The sequence below is a fragment of the Molothrus aeneus genome, chromosome 1 (assembly GCF_037042795.1).
Source record: "Molothrus aeneus isolate 106 chromosome 1, BPBGC_Maene_1.0, whole genome shotgun sequence".
In the NCBI taxonomy this organism is placed as follows: Eukaryota; Metazoa; Chordata; class Aves; order Passeriformes; family Icteridae; genus Molothrus; species Molothrus aeneus.
In genome coordinates, this window is record NC_089646.1 from 86,623,207 (window position 1) to 86,635,582 (window position 12,376).

Genomic DNA, 12,376 nt, shown 5'->3' on the forward strand with positions numbered 1-12,376 from the left:
TTACTTTATAACTGTGGAATGTGAAACTGCTTGCATCTTTCTCTGAAGGGTCCAGTCTGGGCACTTTTACATACTAGGTAAGTAATTTTTAAAATTTATAGATTCTCCAACTTCTTTCAATGGAAATGTAAGTTTCAAGGATATTTTACACTGGTCAATTGCTATGTAGAGACCAAGAACTTCATTTCCTCAATCACATTTCATGATTGCATTAGAAGGAGTTCACAGATGCCCAGGAACCTATGAACCACATGAGGAAAACCATGAGACAACTTAGATCAGGAATCAGATTCTGTCTGACAGTTTTCTAACACCTGATGTGTTTAAATCAATGCTTGATTTTTGCTTTTTTTTTTTTTTTTAATTGCAGAAGACATGCTTCAATTCAGCTAGAAAATAGGAACTTAAGGAAAGAGCTTGAAAGTCTGTGGCAAGCCTATTAGGACTGATGTACAGCACAATTGTAAAGTTTAATTCTAGACTGAAAATCAATGAATATACAAAGATTCATATTTCTAAGAAAACAAAGACATAAATCTACAGCCATTTTGACAAATGATGTGCAGATTTCTCCTGGGGAACATGCAAAGAAGGCCCACACCTATGGAAAGGCTGTCCCAAGATTATGTCACCTACATGTATCATGAAGGAATTTTCTTCTTGGCTGCTCAGAGGAGGATTTTTAACATTTGCCTTTCATTTACTCCACAACATTTCATTTCTGAGTAACTTGTACTCCTTCACACCATTTTAATTTGATGGCATGTATGAGTAATGCAGAGACTTTTCTTTCCTAAGGGAAATTAAGAAAATAATTCATTCTTTCTCTCAGTAACTCAACTGAATTCAATATGGGTTCATTCTTTTAGGAAAGATGTTTACCTAGTTCTGTCAATTAAAATATGGAAGGAAAATGTCAATGCTGACCATCTCTTCATCACAATTCTTAGTTCTTTCAAGCCATGCTTCCTCCACAGAGACTTTAATTTTGCAGAGGGAAAGCTAACATAAAGACTTAGAAGGCGTAAGTCACACCTGTAATTTCTGCATGTTACTAAATACTAACATATACTATGTGCATGGAACAAAACTTCAGGAAACCAGTTTTCACATTGATTTGGTTTTTTGAGCTCATTTGTAAGGTTTTAATTTTAATTTCTTTTTCTTACATTTACTTCGATATATATTTGCCAGATGAATTGCATGCACAGAAAAAGGTGTAACAAAAGGGCAGAAGTATCAACTTCATTATGTGCTCCTAAGAGACAGAGAAAGAACACTATTTGGAAATTTCTGTGGCACAGGGCCGTGCTGGCAGCTGCTGATCTCATTCCTATCCCTTACATGGGGTTGTAAACACAAGGACACATGTAGGAATGGCTGAGGACTGGAGAGGCCATGACCAAAGTGAATATTGATTCTCTTTTTCTATGGTGTGGCTGCTTGTGTAGAAAACATCGATGGGTAGTGCAGCCTGAGAGAAGGCTGAATGAATTAATGGAGGAGAGAACCCTCTCAGAGCTACTGGATACACAGAAAATCAGCCTGGCTTGGGATGTGTCTGGGCTGCAAGTGCTTTGCAGTAGAGAGGAGAGGCTGCTTGCGATTCTCTGGTCTCACACTCCTCGTTCCAACATCAGCTCTAGGGCGTTAGCATTAGCTGTTCTTATTTCATTATACTTTTATTTACTGTTGGCAGGAGAGGAGGACTGGAAGCTGCCCAGAGTGCTGGCTGCAGCCACTGAGAGACCTCTCTTTCCCCAGGGCTGGCTGCAGCACAGAATTGATGGGCGCTGAGTAAATGTGTTTCATATCCAGAGCAAATTTTCCCGAGTGCCTAAATGGCTTGAAACTGCAGGTTCTGTTGGCCAAGATCAAGTAACTTGCTTGGGAAACTGCTTCCAGTTAGTTTTCTCTCTTTTTGTCTCTCTCCCTGTGTTTGTGCATTTTCAATTATGCAGAAATGTATCATTTAGCTCCACTTCACTTTATTTAAGCAGGCAAGGAACAGTGAGCTTCAAAACTGCAGGATGCCTTGAAATCTTTTAACTTCAAACATTCTGTCTCTGATAGAAAAGCACATATTTCCTTTTTAATTCTCAGTCACGTTAACTGGTACTGGTAACTTTGTACCCACAAGCACAGAATACTAGATGGATAGACTGCAGCAAAACGAGTTACATGTTGTATTTAGAAACAAGTACCTTAAAAAATTTACCTGTCTGCCAAGACTTGGAAAAACGAGAAAGCAAGTTCAGCTCAGTACACAGAGCAGTTCCTCACTGCCTGACTCTCCTCATGGCTTCTGGGAATGCCTGGCATGTCAGGTAACACATGCTGAGCAAGAGCCAAAAAGCCCTTCGTTGCTTGTAAAAATGAAACAAGCTCCTTGTTGGAAAACAGCTCTTTTCAGAGGCATTACAGCTGTGCTTGATGCTGTAGCCGTTCTTCTCAGCCATCAGGCAGAGTGCCTACCAGGGACCAGCTTTCAGAAGTGTCAGTATGTAAGCTGTATAACAAGGATAGGTCCAGTTGTCCTGTGCCAGAGCATCCTACCTTTCTTTATACCTCTGTTGCACAAACAACACACACTAACAGCAAACATTTTCATGAAACAAGCAATGATGAAATATACCTAGTTAATTGTTCACAGTCCACTAAGTCAGGAGAGCCCCTGGGTCACCCTGCACTGTTTTGACCTCCAGTTCTTTCCTGACTCATCTGCAGCTCTGCTGTTTCATGGTAGGAGATCTTTCAGTTTTGGCTTGGCCCTGCCAGTAGCATCTGGTGCTGTTCTCTCCTAGTGTGACTGCTCCTGGCTGCCCCTTCCTGAGGAAAAGAGATGACTTTTTGAGGCTGGGTGATCTGGTGTGGCAGGTGCTGTGCAGTCTCAGATAGGAGGTCTCGACTAGCAGAGTCTCCTGTCTGTACAAGAGCTCCCAAGCTGAATGCCTTTGCAACCTCCTCCTGGGCTTGAGGGTGGCATCAGGTGCTGGGGCTCTTTCACACTGCAGGGCTTGTAACATCTGGCTGATGCCATGGGTTATAACAATAAATGACACCACACACAACAAACATCTCCAGGGCTTTCTCCAACTTCAGTCTCTAATCTCTCAGGCTTCCTGTGCCCTGTATCTGTCTATAATGCTTTTGAAATGACAATCCTAGTGATTTTGACATGGAGGATTCATGTGAAGCTAGTGCAGAGGCTGGTAAGAGGCTGCCCTGACCCTCTGGGCCTGGGAGTGTCACATTCTCTCTGTGTTTGAACTGAAAGTGAAGAGGGTACAGAAGGGTCAGACAGACATCCATATGACCCTGCTTCCCTCTGTGTCATGGGACTTTTGTGCACAATTGGCAATTACAGATGTAGCCCTGAGACTCATACCAGGCTTCTGACCTGTTGTCACACACTATTTTATGCAGCATGTCATGTCCAACATGACTGTAATGTCTTCTGTCTTACTCACATCCAGCTCTGTCTCCTGCTTTTTTTAACTTCTCTCTCAGGAATTTCTCTTAGGCAGACTTTTCTTCCATTATTCAGACTCAAATCACTTTTCACCACTGTTTTGTTCCACATCAAAGCATGTAGCCTCACCCCCTTTGCACTTAGGGCTCCCAAAAGCCTGGAAAGCTTCTGAGGAAGCTGGTCTCTGTGGAGCTGGGGCAATGAGCTGGGGTGGCTGTACACGTTCCTGTTATTGAAAGCAAACAGACCTGTCCACGCTGTTTCATTCCCTCCCCGCCAGGGATTTGGCTGGGCTATCTCCCTGCCAGTTCACTGTTTTCCCTGTCTGACAGTGTTTGCTGTGGGCAGTCATGCTAGGCCAGAGGATATGCTCCATGGCTCTGCTCAGGCAAGCCTGTCTCCCACATGTTCGGCATATGTTGTGTGAAGAATGTCAGACCTCTGCTGGAGCTACTGGGTGGCTCCCTAAGAGAGATGCTGGGAGTCAGCACAGGCACTGTGGCACATCCTGCAGTGCCCACTGTGGGCTGTAGTGATTGCAGAGCCTCCCTTCTGGGCTGTAAAAGTTTTGCAAACAGCCCTTCTGTGTGGTTCTTTGTGCAGCATATCTGGCTTGCTGTATTCCAGAGACATTGCTGGGCACTACCCTCGCCTCACCTGAGAGCTTTGGAGGCCCAGTGACATGTGTTACACTTGTCTGAGAGCTCAGCAGTCACCTCTTTGTGATGCTGGCTGATCTCTTCAGGGCTGGATCTGTTTCTCTCAATAATTTCGCTCGCACTCTGGAATCCCACAAGCAGCTCTTGTTTTTAATCAGGGGCTCCATAATGTCTCCAAAGATATGTGTAGTGTCACAGATCTTACATCTGAAGCATAAGGCTCAATTGCCTCATATTTTTATTTTCGGTTTTGAGCACAATTACTGAGTCCCTCTACAGTCTTATTGTGTCCAGGTCAGGTCTTCAAATAACTTTCTTGATGGTTCAATTGCTCCAAGTATTATTTTGAAAATAATAAGTGACTCTCTCAAGCCACTTCTTGTCCTTTTTTTTCAGTGAGACAGTGAAAAGTTTTACTTCCATGTTTTCTCACTCTTTCATGGCCAACTAAATGTACCAATTCCCTGCTCATGTAAACACTTCAAACTGGCTTTTTGAGCTCTCAGTGGCTCAAGTCCCTTCTGGCAGTTCGTCTTCTCCATTCCCAGAGTGTCTTTCTGTGTTTACTGCACTGGCTGATGACATAAACTCTGTCCCACCTCTCAGAAAGGGACAGTTTATCTCCAGCTGCAGCTCATCCCTTTGGAACAGCACTGCTACTGATGTTAATAAGAGAGAAATCCTGTTTGAGTCTGTAGCAAACATCCCTCAGGTAGCTGCAGCAAATGAGGAAATATTTAAAGGTTAGCTATGTCCTAATATCATCTGTTGGAAAGGACTTTATGTTTCATATATTTAATGTTATTGCTCTGAAAGACTAAATGCAGGAGCACATTTCCAATTGAAATGCTTGTGGAAATTAAATCCATGTTTAAATGAATTTGAAACTTTTAATGCAAAATTGAGCACTTAGAAATTTTGCATCAACTCCAACTTAATTAAAATTAATAAGGTTTCAGAGAATTTTAGTTGGGATAGATGAGGAAAGAATTTGGCCTTAAATGTGTAATTAAAATACAATTACATTGGAAGGAAGTAATTACTGAGGTTGTACCTCAAAAGCATACCTAATGGGCTATCAGGAGAAAAGGTTTATGTGTTTGGTTCACCAGCTATATAAGATATAAAAGGATGTAGTCACTGAAAGAAAGAGGTATTAGCAAGATCATTTAGGTAGATAGTAGCAGCTCTTTTATGGTCAAATCATTCTGGCTACATTTAGGAAGGGGACCACTTCATCTTAGTTTGGGGTGCACAAACACCTCCATAAGTTTTACTTCCGACGCATTTAATTGTTTCCCAGCCCTCTCATGGGGCTGTGAGAGAAAGAAGTGTTGTTCAACCAGTGTCAAACATCTCTGGATGAGGAAAAAGTTAGTGCTGAAAGACCTCAGCTATCTGATTTCAGGAACTATTTGACAAAGGACTTCTCAAAGAGAAGGACCTAATCTGACCCTGGTTAAAACCATGGAAGGAATGTGGAATCTCTTGGTCCCTGCACCAGTCTGTATGAAGCCCTGAGCATAGAACCAGAACTGTGGTGTCAGTTTTGCATAAACCTAAACTTGGTGGGTTTTTTTACATATTGCCCAGGCACACCTATGAAAAATGGTTTAATAAATATGACATTCCAGAAGCACAAAATAGACAGCTTTGGGAGTTAGAGTTGAAGCGTGAGCATTAAAAGTGAAGCCACTTTGTACTCTGTGGAGACAGAACAATCCATCATGTGTTTGATTTGTTTTGTTTTGTTTGGCTTTTTTTTTTTTTTTGGGTAATGTGATAGGTTTTGGTTTTGGAGTCAGTGGTGAGGTTTCTGTTGACTATACTGAAGTTTGGATTAGGTTCATGGAAATAAATGAATTCTATTTTATAATAAACCAGATAGATAGTCAAAGATGCAAGGTTCACAGGCCCATTTGGATCAGCTCCTTTCCAAAGTTTCAGTCATGGATTGCATTGAGTGGCCTGGAACACCTGGGTGTAACCTTGAGTTTAAATCACATCAATATGATTTGATTGTAAGTTCTTGATTTAAACTTGTTTCTTCACATAACTTTCTGAGGTGTTTAACAGTGATTTTTACAAGTTCAGTATGTTTTGTAGAAGAATTGTCAGAGGGGAAATGTACAGTGTCCCCTGTGATACAGTATCAAACACAGTGTAAGTAGCCTGATGTTTTAATTAACAGATACATCCTTGGCAAGGAAGTGATTTTAGCACTTAGTGAAATGCACTCTGCTGAACTGTTGACATTCAGTTCACAGTCAAACTTTCATTGGTGAAGAGAAACACACCCTTTGCATTGAAGATTTAGCTCAGTAAAATAAATTCTGGTGACAGAAATTTCTCTCCACCCTTACATTCCCTGCAGCAATGCTTGTTACATGGATAAGAAACATGTAGAGCTTGACTTAGCCTTTTTTACACCCAAACCAGATGTCTTCAGTAATACTCAAACAGAATATTTTTCAACCTTTTTTAATTATTATTTTAATTTTTTTTATGCAATACTGAAGATGTGGGATTGACAGTGTTGTGGTACTTCATCACCTAAAATTGTTTCCACGTTAGAGCTCCCAAAGAAGCCTGAGAAGGGGTGTTTGATATATGGCATTATCAGCACTTGTCAACAGTGCAGGACTGAGTGAACTCAGCCTTCTGTGGCTGTAATAGCACAAGCACTTCCTTCCCTTAAATAGTTTCTTTCTCTTCCCCCAGGGTCTTGTAGCAGCTCACACCTGAAAAAGCAGCCTTTATATCTTCCTCGAGCTAATTAAATTCAGATTCAAGCAGAGGAGCAATATTGCTAAGTGTCCTTTTGTTAACTTGTTGGTCTCTGAAGATTCTCACATTTCAACCTAAGTGGCAGCAGAGTTCTCAGCCATGGAAACCACATCTGGAGAAATCCCACCTCTCAAAATCACAAAGCTCTTAAGGATTTACATGGGGTGACATTAACTACCAGGATCAAATAAATGTACTGAAAACATACTCCCAATCACAAAGGTCACTGAGAAGCCACTCAGGTTTGGCTTATGCTGAGTTCTGCCTTTTTGTACCCATACAAAACATTTTTAATGCTTTCCAGAATGGGTGGAGAAATTCATCAGAGCAACTAATGGCCTGAAGTACACTGCTGAAGCAGGCAAAGACTGTTGCTTATGTCCACACAGCATCAATATCAGCATATTTTCAGTGTGGCTTACCTCCTGCAATCTTCCCCCAGAGGCACTGGTGGAGCAGGTGCTGTCAAATGGAGAGCACCATGATGGCTGAGCCCTATTGGATGTGTCCAGAGGCTGGATGGAGGCCATTCAAGCTTTTTCACCTGTATTCTATACCAAGTTTGGAACAATGTGGTTTAATTGATACACTGGTGTTCAGCCAAATGTTGGACTTGATGATCTTGGAGGTCATTTCCAACCCTAATGATTCTATGAATATAGGTATTCACTGACAGACATCTGTGCCATTCAGTTTACAGGATTGTCCAAGTGCTAGGGATTTATATTTTGTATCCTTACGCAGATTAAAAGACGTCTTTAGTCTAAGTTTTTAATTTGTAAGCCCTGTAACAAGACTGTATGAGTTATGTCCAAGAATATCAGGGTTAGGCAACAGTTTTACACAGGGACATGGGATAATGCTTACTTCCTTTTTTTCCTTTTTTTTCTTTTACTCATTAAAGGTGAAACACAAATCCGTGCATTTTTAAGCAGCTCTCTGAAATTTCATGGCCTTATAATTACAATCTATCGTACTGAAAACGAAATCTGAAATTAGACATAAAAATCACAATATTACCAGTCCTGGATTTAAGGCTTATATTGCTGTGAATTTCTATGAAAATAGTTAAGAATCAATTTAAATGCTAATGGACTTGTTTGCCATAAAACTAGGCAATAGTCACACTCAATAGCTGCTTCAGAGCCATAGTATTGGTCTTCCCTTCACTGGACTTCACTTGTGATATTAAATTTAGAGATGTTGCTGTGTATCATAGACCTATGCAAAAGCAGGGGACAGGGGGAGGGAGGGGTGGTTTCCTGAAACCCTGCAGAAAGCAACTTCTCAAAATCTGAAATTGCTCATGTGGACTTTGAAAATCTGATTGTAGAGCCAGACATGAACTTGTGGAATCTTGAGGAAGAGTTAATGGCAGAAGTACTTGTCTCTTCCTGCCCTGTACCTGGTGGCTTGCTGTGGTCACCAGCCTTGGCATGTGGGATGTCCTCTATAGTTCAGACACTTCAAAACTGGATCCCTCTGCCAGTTTGTGCAGTTCCTTTGGGCTGCACTTTTTGGGGACCACAGGCACTTCCCACTCTGGGTGGTGGTGGGGTAACAGCCCACTAGAGGCTCTTTCCATTCAAATCAGGACCAGCTACATCACTGCTTCTGAACAGCACATTCTGTGACCTCTATCGCACCATCTAGGGCTGGGTCCCAGACCGTGTGACAGAGAGGATGGTGAGGTGGCTCCTTTGCCCAGGACACAACCAGTGACCTTGTTAAACTTCTGATGTGAGGGCCTGGGAGCAGCACATTCCCACACATTTTCTGAAGCAGTCATGGGCAGGGCTGTACAAGCAAATGGCCCTGGGTCAGGCCAGCCACACAGACCTGGAGCATCCCCATTCACAATCACCATCAACTCATTCCTGAACTGATGAAACCAAGTTTGTTGTGAGGCTGTCTCCTGTGTTCAGGCTCTCCAATGTCAAGAGATTACTTGCTGTAGGTTCCTGGCTCTCTGCTGTCTAGCTTTCATCTCTGTTCAATTTTCAGGCATACCCATTGGATATGTCCACCTGAGAAAACATGATGTGGCTATGGACACACTGTCGTGTATACACAAGAACAAGATGGTGGTGGCCCCTTTTGGCCTGTGCTGACCAGCACTCATCCAGCAATTCCTGGACATGATAGAAGAGTCAAGCTCAGGACCATTCCAAATACACAGTGTTGGGAAAAAGTTGTTGAATCACATGGGCAAGAAAGAACTGTTCTGTGCCAGTGAAATAACTCCAGACATATTTAATTCATTGTCGTATTTGTAGCATTTGAAGCCACTTTCATTTGATCAAAATTGTTTGGAAACTGCCTAGCAAATCCCAAGGTCATTTGGGAGAACTGGCAGGGAAAAAAAGAGAGAGTGAAAAAGCAAATAAGCACATTTGCCAGTAGCAGTTTTTGCTAAAGAGCTAGGCTGGGGAAAAAAAAAAAAAAGGTGAAGAAAGCTTCCCTCCTGGTACTTGTGGATTGGGTCAAAACAGGGCAACCATAGATATCCACAAGCATGTTCATGATCCACAAAATGTGTATGCAAGGAAATGAAAGATCTGGGAGTGATAAGTTGAAGGAGAGTGAGAAAGTTGTTGCAGTGGAGCTGTTGATGGAGGAAGAGACTGCTCCTTGTGTGTCCCCACAAAAAAGAGTGCACTCACCGAGACCACTGAAACACCTTTGGACTTTTTGTCAGAAGAGGAAACATGATTTTGTAATGCAGCCCAGTCTGAAAGAGGATGGAGGGACAGGACCCTTGTTAACCTAGTAATAATACAGCCTGTGGGACAGAGAAGATAGGGCAGTTCTGGAGAACCAGACACTCTACAAGCCCAGCAGCTGCACATTGCATGATGCCATCTTGTTTGTACTGTATTTCTGCTGTGGTGGTACCCAAGAGAGCTGTGGCATGAGTGTGGCTTCCCTGTGCTAGGTGTCAGGCACCCCAAAGCAGCAGAGAAACGTGGCCCCTGCCAGCAGACACTCACACCAGAGAGCAGAGACACCTTCACTCCCTTCCTGCAGGCAGAGGGAGGGATGGGACACCACGGCATTCCCCCTTCAATGTCTCAGTGAGAGCAGCAGCCTTGGCTGGGACCAAGGTGGGGGGACATCTGCCTGAACCTCTTCTGAACAATTAGAGACTCATTTTGTTGATTGTTCATCACACTGATTATTAGTGGGAATGGGAATTTAAATATTAAAGGGCAGCTTCAGAATTAGGCAGGCAGAAACCTTAGCCCTTTTTCATTAAGAAAACCTCCGGAGGCTTTTTTGCCCTCCTGAATAAGGTTTGAAAAGACAAGTTGTCCTCATAAAATCTTACAAACGCCCACAGGACAATTTTACTTTGAAGTATCAATGTGACAGGGCAAAAGCAGAACAATTTGATAGTAATGATTTCAGTCACCATCCTAATGCTTCATGTTTTAAGGATCATTTTGCAATAAAGACATCATGATTTTACAGTCACATTAGAATAATAAACCGTAGCACTTAGTGAGTACTTTTCCTCTAAGACATGAAATAAATTGGAACAATAAGTGTTTTTCTCATTTTAGAGTTGGAGAAACTGAGGCCCAAGGACGTGACCTTCTCACAACACAGTCTGGGAGGACCTCACCTGTCTCCTTGTTCTGGGGCTGCTCTTTGGGTCATACTGTCCCTCACCTGCTAGTCCAGACAAGATGACTGATGACAACTCTGCAGGAGAGAGCAGATGCAGATTGATGTTCTTTCTCCCTCCTTTGTAACTTCAGGCACTTCACCAAGACATCTCAGATAGGAGTATTGAAACTGTCATTAGGAAAAAAAATAAAAGCAGAAAGAAGTGTCAGGATCTATTCACAATAGACAAGCTGAATACAAGTCACCAGACCTGCTGATAATCTCAGGAGGGAGGTGGGGTGGCCACTGAGTCCCCTTTTCCCATCATTTTTGCTGGCACATTCTCTGTCCCTTCATCTGTCTGAGAGAAGCAGTAGTGTTGTCCCCAGCCTGGGTGGCTGCATCTCACCTGGTCTCACAAGAGGCTCCCTCAGTGGCACTGCAGTCAGCAAGAGGTGGGGAACACAGGGACATGCAACTGGTTCTGAGCATCCCTTTGAGTGCAGCGAGCACAAAGGCAGGAGGCCGATGATGTGTCAGATTTCTAATTAAGATTCACCAGTCTCCAACCTGGCTCAATTCATTATTCATCTGGAAATTTTCCTCCCTAGCTTCCTTCTTTTCTTTTGCTGTCACCCACTAAGCAAAGCTATTCTTTTCCCTCCCAGAAGCTCCATCCACATCTCTGCTAATATGTCACCCTCAGATTGTGACAGAAGAGAAAGAAATGGTTACAAACCAGGTCCTGGAGCAGTCATCAATATTTACAGGGGTCTGACAATGACTTATCTTAGACCATTTACATTTAAACTACAGACATGCAAATGAGGTGTTGTTTGCATTGTGAGCTGCAAGGATGGGATATTTTTACACTAGTAGAAATCTGTTGCTCTTCCAGAAATATTTCTTTTTGTTGCTGCCCTGGCATCTCACTGCAGCATACAGTCAGGTATTTGGTTAGGAAAAGCAATACAAAAGACAGAGTGGGTTTCCTGGCTCAGAAACAGGTGAACATTGCTTAAAATTTTGGCAGAGGAAAGAAGGGAGGAAAAAGTCTTCGCAGCAGTTGTTCACCATCAGAGCCTCTGCTGTGCTCTTTCATGGCAGTTGCCCAGCGAGCCAGTGAGTGCTGAACTGATTTAAAGATTGATCCAGATAAAATATTTAGGTATTGACATGATTAAATATGCAGGGTTTGAAATTAACATTTCACTCTCCACTGTTCTTCCCCAAACCATGATCCCATATTGCACACTGTGGGTAAGATGGCATGGGGAAAAAAGGAAAAATAAGGAAAATCTCTTAACTGGATGCTCTCATTCTGACCCTTCAGAGCGAAAAGAGTTTGTGTTGATGGGGACATAATCCTCAAGATGAGGTTTCAATGCAGGGTACCTGCAGGGAGAGGGAGTCTGCCTGCCTCCCCTGCTGCCCCAGGGAAGGGCCTGCAGGTGCTCTTGCTGTGATGGTTGTGCTCACTCACTGCAGCATCCTGGCCCTGGGATACTGCTTGAAAGCCATCCAGAGCATCAGATGGCACATCAGAGAGCAGAAAGCAATTTCAGCCATGGGATTGCTTCTGGTAGCAGCACTCAGTGCCAGTTCAAGGTTGTCAGCCTCCTAAACTGACTTTTATTCTCAGCTAGGGTGGTTGTTGGTTTTTTTTCCCTTAACATAGCAATCTTTATGCTAGGCATCACTTGCAGAATTGGCTGGAAAGATATAGATTATCATTCCATCAAGTTCCCTAGATCTGAATCTTCATGTTTATTTGTCTTTGCATGACTGAGGAATGCACTCAGGGCTGCTCTGGGAGTAGAGGCTGCCCCAGGAATAAGGCAAAGTCCCA

General features: G+C 42.8%; 1 long non-coding RNA gene across 1 annotated transcript in view; it reads left to right on the forward strand.

The window, feature by feature from the left end:
• The window catches only part of LOC136563052 (uncharacterized), a 64,035-nt gene extending 63,135 nt beyond the window's left edge, over window positions 1-900 (forward strand). The window contains exon 5 of the long non-coding RNA XR_010784594.1: window positions 371-900. This is a non-coding gene — a long non-coding RNA (uncharacterized lncRNA). The remainder of the gene's footprint in view (window positions 1-370) is intronic.
• Window positions 901-12,376: the final 11,476 nt, after the last annotated feature.